An 8,788-nucleotide genomic window follows, 5' to 3' on the forward strand; every position below is an offset into this window, starting at 1 on the left:
TGTGTTGCCCAGCGACAGCCCCAAAACATCACTGCTCTAGAGGAGATCTGCATGGAGGAATGGGACAAAATACCAGCAACAGTGTGTGAAAACCTTGTGAAGATTTACAGAAAACGTTTGACCTGTGTCATTGCCAACAAAGGGTATATAACAAAGTATTGAGAAACTTTTGTTATTGACCAAATACTTATTTTCCACCATAATTTGCAAATAAATTCATTAAAAATCCTACAATGTGATTTTCTGGATTTTTTTTCTCATTTTGTCTGTCATAGTTGACGTGTACCTATGATGAAAATTACAGGCCTCTCTCATCTTTTTAAGTGGGAGAACTTGCACAATTGGTGGCTGACTAAATACTTTTTTTCCCCACTGTATGTCAATGAAAGGAGCCTGAGCAGAACCCCTTGGGTTTCTACTGTCTTGTGTTAAAAGGCTTTTTCATAGCATCATTTTGGCACAGCTTGCTGGGCCTAAACTTATTATAAGACACAGAAGTGAGTCCTCATACCACATTAGCTGTTTTTGTTCGCAGGGTTTTGTAAGGTTTATTCACACATCTTCAGGAATCAGGGTGACTCATCGACTGCGTTGCAAATGAAACCCTATTCCTTATATAGTGCACTACTTTTTAACCAGAGCCCTATGGGCCCTGGTCAAAAGTAGTGCACTACATAGTGAATAGGGTGCCATTTGGGACACAGTCATTCTCTCTCATCTTAGGCTCTACCCAAGAAAACATATTCCCTCCTCAGCAGGAGTGGTGAAGCATCAACCCCTGAGAAATTATGTTGCAAAACACTTGTTACACCTATAGCCATTCAATGTTACCTCACAGAATACAACACTTCCTTACTCACCACTCTTCACTCCAAACAACAATTTTCTTGTTTTAGTCGTCATTCGGGTATCTGTCATTCTTCTGAAGATACAATTGAATCGATTTTCCGGTTGACTTGAAGTACCAGTAGACTAGAGGAAGTGAAGCGGTCATACACTATACTAACTAGCTTGAAAATTTGAAAGTGACATTTCAATGGGTGTGGTCATTTCTCCAGATATCCTCTATACCTGGACTATACGCCTAACTCAGTAAGAGTGTGACTCTCACACACACACACACACACACATGCACACATGCACACACACTCCGCCAAGGCCAATGTAGATGCCTACTCCGAAAGGCATTATTAAATTTACATTTACATCATTTAGCAGATGCTATTATCCAGAGCGACTTACAAATCATTATGGGAACAACAGATCCTGGATGTGACCACACATCACTGCTGTTACTTAGGCTTTCTTTCCATGACTGCACTGAAGTCCTGGCACATCCTGTCAGACTCCCTGTGGTCACACACAACCCACAGCCATCATAGCATCCCTAATGAAAAACACTACATATTATGCATGGACTGTCTCTGACTGACTGACTGGAGTGTATGTGTGTGTGTGTGTGTGTGTGTGTGTGTGTGTGTGTGTGTGTGTGTGTGTGTGTGTGTGTGTGTGTGTGTGTGTGTGTGTGAACATGCGTGCCTACGTGCATGACTTTGTGCCTGCATGCGTGTGTGTTACAGTGGCAATTAACTGTTTTCAGACTGCAGTGAAAGAAGTAGACTTTTTGATGTTGCTTCCTAATCAAGGAGTCCCTAAATCTTGCTTCACCGTCATCTAGCAAAAATAGCAAAGGTGGTGGCTGAGGTGGGATTTTAGTAACATCATCTTCTCTGGGATCTTTAGAAAGATATCGTGCTAGACAAAGTAGAGTTAGTAACTTTGGACATTTTGTTATTATATAGAATTAAGATGCCATGACAACTCTCCATCGATGATGATCATTAATTACAATCACTGCTAACATTGGGGGGGAAAGTTTTGCAGAAGCAGTGTAAATATTGGCCTGTGACTGAGTTACAGATCACACACATGTTTACAGCTCATTTGTAATTTATACACAAATCTTGTGATGAGTATGATAGAAGGAGTCAGGCGCAGGAGAGTAAATCACCGAATACAGAGTTTATTCCGTCGTACACGATTGCGCTGGATAGCGACACACGAAAACAGGCACAGGGGAAACTCTCTACCCTGGCAATACACAGTATGGGATACTCCAACAATATACAGGCACAGGGGAAATATCTACCCCGGTAATACAAAGTGCGAGTAGCTCCACCGAGCTACACTACTCTCACAATAAACAATCACCCACAAGGACAAGGGGGGCAGAGGGAACACTTATACACGGACTAATGAGGGGATAAGAACCAGGTGTGTGTAATTGACAAGACAAGACAAATGGAATGATGATATATGGAGCGGCAGTGGCTAGTAAGCCGGTGACGATGAGCGCCGAAACCTGCCCGAACAAGGAGGGGAGGCAGCCTCGGTGGAAGTCGTGACAAATCTACTGTAACATAAATGCAACTTACTTCATTTACAGTGATTATCATTAGTTTTATGAATGGCAAGAAATAAAAACAGGGCTCCCTTTGTTGAATATGAGATTCATCAACCTCATGTTATTTATTTGTGTATTCATTGAATTTGGTTTGCATTAGAGAGTGTGTGCTTCGATGATCAGAGTGGTTGAGCGTCATGCTGAGCCATGCTAGCCATAATTACATAGCATCAAGTTTATGTTAAATGAGCATCAAAGGGTCTCCGGGTTCAGCTGTAGACATGGAATTCTGTGGTTTCTGACAATAAAAGCAATGCATCAATAAGTCGGGGGGCTGCATGCAATGTTTTTATTGGAAACATTTGCAATCACCTGTACTAAATTTGTTAACCTCCACCTTACCCAACAACCTAGACCCACTACAATTCTATCCCACCTGGACAGGAGAAATACCTATGTAAGAATGCTGTCATCGACTACAGCTCAGCCTTCAACACCATAGTGTCCTCCAAGCTCATCACTAAGCTCCTGGACCCTGGGTCTGAACCCCTCCCTATGCAACTGGGTCCTGGACTTCCTGACGGGCCAACCCCAAGTGGTGAAGGTACGCAACAACACCTCCGCTGCGCTGATCCTCAACACGGGGGCCCCACAGGGGTGCATGCTCAGCCCCTTCCTGTACTCCCTGTTCAACCATGACTGAGTGGCCACGCACGTCTCCAACTCAATTACCAAGTTTGCTGATGACACAACAGCCTGATCACCGCCTGGTACGGCAACTGCACCGCCCGCAACCGAAGGGCTCTCCAGAGGGTGGTGCGGTCTGCCCAACGCATCACCGGAGGCAAACTACAAGCCCTCTAGGACACCTACAGCACCCGATGTCATAGGAATGCCAAAAAGATAATTAAGGACAACAACCACCCGAGCGGCTGCCTGTTCACCCCGCTATCATCCAGAAGGGGAGGTCGGTACAGGTGCATCAAAGCTGGGACCGAGAGACTGAAAAACAGCTTCTATCTCAAGGCCATCAGACTGTTAAATAGCCTTCACTAGCACATTAGAGGCTGAAATCACTGGCCACTTTAATAAATGGAACACTAGTCACTTTAATAATGTTAACATATCTTGCATTACTCATCTCATATGTATATACTGTATTCTATACTATTCTACTGTATCTTAGTCTATGCCGCTCTGACATTACTCGTCCATATATTCATTTATATATTCTTAATTCCGTTGCTTTACTTAGATTTGTGTGAATTGGGTATACGTTGTGGAATTGTTAGATATTACTTGTTAGATATACCGCACTGTCGGAGCTAGAAACACAAGCATTGTGCTACACCCGCAATAACATCTGCTAAACACGTGTATGAGATCATTAACATTTGATTTGATTTGATTTGACACTGCCTGCCCTCCAGGACATCTACAGCACCCGGTGTCACAGGAAGGCCAAGAAAATCATCAAGGACCTCAGCCATCTGAGCCACAACCTGTTCACCCAGCTACCATCTAGAAGGAGGAGACAGTACAGGTGCATCAAAGCTGGAACCGAGAGCTTTTATCTCAAGGCCATCAGAATGTTAAACAGTCACCACTAGCCGGCCTCCGCCCAGTACCCTGCCCTGAACCTTAGTCACTGTTACAAGTCGGCTACCGCCCGGTACTCTACCCTGCACTTTAGAGTCTGCTTTGCCTTATGTACATAGTCATTGAACACTGGTCACTTTAATAATGTTTACATACTGTTTTACCCACTTTACTGTATTCTAGTCATGGCTTATCCTATATAACTACTGTAACTACTGCTGTACACACCTTTTCTATTCATATACTGTCCATACTGTCTATGCACACCATTTTATATATACACTACCAGTCGAATGTTTGGACACACCTACTCATTCAAGGGTTTTCCCTTTATTTTTACATTGTAGAATAATAGTGAAGACATCAAAACTATGAAATCACATATGGAATCATGTAGTAACAAAAAAAGTGTTAAACAAATCAAAATATATTTATATTTGAGATTCTTCAAATAGCCACCCTTTGCATTGATGACAGCTTTCCACACTCTTGGCATTCTCTCAACCAGCTTCATGAGGTAGTCACCTGGAATGCATTTCAATTAACAGGTGTGTGTTCTTAAAAGATAATTTGTGGAATTTATTTCCTTCTTAATGAGTTTGAGCCAATCAGTTGTGTTGTGACAAAGTAAGGGGGTATACAGAAGATAGCCAGAAGACAGTCCATCGTTACTTTAAGACATGAAGGTCAGTCAATACAGAAAATGTCAAGAACTTTGAAAGTTTCTTCAAGTGCAGTTGCAAAAACCATCAAGCACTACGATGAAACTAGCTCTCATGAGGACCGCCACAGGAATGGAAGACCCAGAGTTACCTCTGCTGCAGAGGATAAGTTCATTAGAGTTACCAGCCTCAGAAATTGCAGCCCAAATAAATGCTTCACAGAGTTCAAGTAACAGACACATCTCAACATCAACTGTTCAGAGGGGACTGTGTGAATCAGGCCTTCATGGTCGAATTGCTGCAAAGAAACCACTACTAAAGGACACCAATAATAAGAAGAGACCTGCTTGGGCCAAGAAACACAAGCAATGGACATCAGACCGGTGGAAATGTGTCCTTTGGTCTAGAGTCCAATTTGGAGATTTTTGGCTCAAACCGCCATGTCTTTGTGAGATGCGGTGTGGGTGAAAGGATGATCTCCGCATGTGTAGTTCCCACCGTAAAGCATGGAGGAGGAGGTGTTATGGTGTGGGGGCGCTTCGTTGGTGACACTGTCTGTGATTACACTTAACCAGCATGGCTACCACAGCATTCTGCAGCGATACAACATCCCATCTGGTTTGGGCTTAGTGGGACTATTATTTGTTTTTCAACAGGACAATGACCCAACACACCTCCAGGCTGTGTAAGGGCTATTTTACCAAGAAGGAGAGTGATGGAGTGCCGCATCAGATGACCTGGCCTCCACAATCCTCCGACCTCAACCCAATTGAGATGGTTTGGGATGAGTCGGACGGCAGAGTGAAGGAAAAGCAGCCAACAAGTGCTCAGCATATGTGGGAACTACTTCAAGACTGTTGGAAAAGCATTCCAGGTGAAGCTGGTTGAGAGATTGCCAAGAGTGTGCAAAGCTGTCATCAAGGCAAAGGGTGGCTATTTGAAGAATCTCAAATATAAAATATATTTTAATTTGTTTATATATATATATACAGTATATATACTGTGTATATATATAGTGAACAAAAATATACACATATAAATGCAACATGTACAGTGCATTCGTAAAGTATTCAGACCCCTTGACCTTTTCCACATTTTGTTACGTTACAGACTTATTCTAAAATGGATTAAACTGTTTTTCCCCCCTCATCAATCTACACACGATACCCCATATTGACAAAACAAAAACAGGTTTTTATAAATTTGTGCAAATTTATAAAATATAAAAAAAACTTAAATATATTACATTTACATAAGTATTCAGACCCTTTACTCAGTACTTTGTTGGAGCACCTTTAGCAGCCTCGAGTCTTCTTGGGTATTATGCTACAAACTTGGCACACCATTCTTCACTGCAGATCCTCTCAAGCTCTGTCAGGTTGGATGGGGATCGTCGCTTCATAGCTATTTTCAGGTCTCTCCTGAGATGTTAGATCAGGTTCAAGTCCAGGCTCTGGCTGAGCCAATCAAGGACATTCAGAGACTTGTTCCGAAGTGTCACGGATTCTGCCGAGGCTGCTCCTCCTCCTTGCTCGGGCAGGCTTCGGCGTTCGTCGTCCCCGGAGTACTAGCTACTGCCGTTCGATGTTATTGGTGTTTGTTTAGTTTTGTCTGTATTGTTTACACCTGTTTGTCATTATGTTAATTGTTTCCCTTATAATTACCCCTGTCTCTCATCTGTACTTTGTGTGTGATTGTTTTCCCCTTCACGGTTGTCTATTTTGTGAGCGGGTTATTTCCTCCCTGCGTGGAGTTATTTTCTGTGTCCTTTTGGATCCTTTTTGTATTAAAAGTACGTATCCGAGAGTTCTGTGTCCTGCGCCTGACTTCGTTTACCGCATCTCACACACAGTCGTGACACGAAGCCACTCCTCGGTTGTGTTGGCTGTGTGCTTAGGGTCGTTGTCCTGTTGGAAGGTGAACCTTTGCCCCAGTCTGAGGTCCTGAGCACTATGTAGCAGGTTTTCATTAAGGATATCTCTGTACTTTGCTCCGTTCATCTTTCCCTCGATCCTGACTAGTCTCCCAGTCCATTGGCTGAAAAACATTCGCACAGAAATACAGTGTAGACATTGTTAATGTTGTAAATGGCTATTGTAGCTGGAAACGGCTGATTTTTTATGGAATATCTACATGGGCGTACAGAGGCCCATTATCAGCAACCATCAGTCCTGTGTTCCAATGGCACGTTGTGTTTGCTAATCCAAGTTTATCATTTTAAAAGGCTAATTGATCATTAGCAAACCCTTTTGCAATTATGTTAGCACAGCTGAAAACTGTTGTGCTGATTAAAGAAGCAATAAAACTGGTCTTCTTGAGACTAGTTGAGTATCTGGAGCATCAGCAATTGTGGGTTCGATTACAGGCTCAAAATGGCCAGAAACAAATAACTTTCTTCTGAAACTCGTTAGTCTATTCTTGTTCTGAGAAATGAAGGCTATTCCATGCGAGAAATTGCCAAGAAACTGAAGATCTCGTACAACGCTGTGTACTACTCCCTTCACAGAACAGCGCAAACTGGATCTAACCAGAATAGAAAGAGGAGTGGGAGGCCCCGGTGCACAACTGAGCAAGAGGACAAATACATTAGAGTGTCTAGTTTGAGAAACAGGCGCCTCACAGGTCCTTAACTGGCAGCTTCATTAAATAGTACCCGCAAAACACCAGTCTCAACATCAACAGTGAAGAGGCGACTCCGGGATGCTGACCTTCTAGGCAGAGTTGCAAAGAAAAAGCCATATCTCAGACTGGCCAATAAAAATAAAAGATTAAGATGGGCAAAAGAACACAGCCACTGGACAGAGGAAGATTGGAAAAATGTGTTATGGACAGACGAATCGAAGTTTGAGGTGTTCGGATCACAAAGAAGAACATTTGTGAGACGCAGACCAAATGAAAAGATGCTGGAGGAGTGCTTGATGCCATCTGTCAAGCATGGTGGAGGCAATGTGATGGTCTGGGGGTGCTATGGTGGTGCTAAAGTGGGAGATTTGTACAGGGTAAAATGGATATTGAAGAATGAAGGCTATCACTCCATTTTGCAACGCCATCCCATACCCTGTAGACGACGCTTGATTGGAGCCAATTTCCTCCTACAACAGGACAATGACCCAAAGCACAGCTCCAAACTATGCAAGAACTATTTAGGGAAGAAGCAGTCAGCTGGTATTCTGTCTATAATGGAGTGGCCAGCACAGTCACCGGATCTCAACCCTATTGAGCTGTTGTAGGAGCAGCTTGACCGTATGGTACGTAAGAAGTGCCCATCAAGCCAATCCAACTTGTGGGAGGTGCTTCAGGAAGCATGGGGTGAAATCTCTTCAGATTACCTCAACAAATTGACAACTAGAATGCCAAAGGTCTGCAAGGCTAAAATTGCTGCAAATTGAGGATTCTTTGTCGAAAGCAAAGTTTGAAGGACACAATTATTATTTCAATTAAAAATCATTATTTCTAACCTTGTCAATGACTACATTTCCTATTCATTTTGCTATATTTCCTATTCAAACTCATTTAATGTATGTTTTCATGGAAAACAAGGACATTTCTAAGTGACCCCAAACTTTTGAACGATAGACTCTGACATTGCTTGTTTTTATATTTCTTAATTTCTTTATTTTTTACTTTTGAATTATGTGCCTATTGTTTTGTATTGTTGGCCACCATATGTCTATTCTGGCCAGACTATGTTGTGATTGAGTCTAATCTACCTATACTCTAGACTCATTAGGTTATCATCCATTAGTTGAACTGAGGGGAAATATATTTTCATGGTCTGTAACCTGGCCATTCTGTATTAGCAATTCAGTTTAAACACTTTTTAGACCTAATTCGAAACCGAATGACTCATTTAGCCTTTTCAAAGCCACCCACAAATTAAAGAGCAAACTGTGGCAGTTTTTTACCATATTGTCCAATGACTTTATTTTCCCACAGAATCTGGGTTAAATTGCAGATAAAGTAACTATTGATCTTCCCCTAAAATGGTGTGACTTAATCTCCATCCACACTGAACAAGGTAATGATGTCCTCAGGCAGGTCCCAGGAACATCTTGGGGGGCTGGCTGGGCATCTAAATAAAAGGTGGAAGGTGTCAAGATCAAATCTTTGATTACACTAAATA

Source organism: Coregonus lavaretus, assembly GCF_964263955.1.
Source record: "Coregonus lavaretus genome assembly, chromosome: 19".
In the NCBI taxonomy this organism is placed as follows: Eukaryota; Metazoa; Chordata; class Actinopteri; order Salmoniformes; family Salmonidae; genus Coregonus; species Coregonus lavaretus.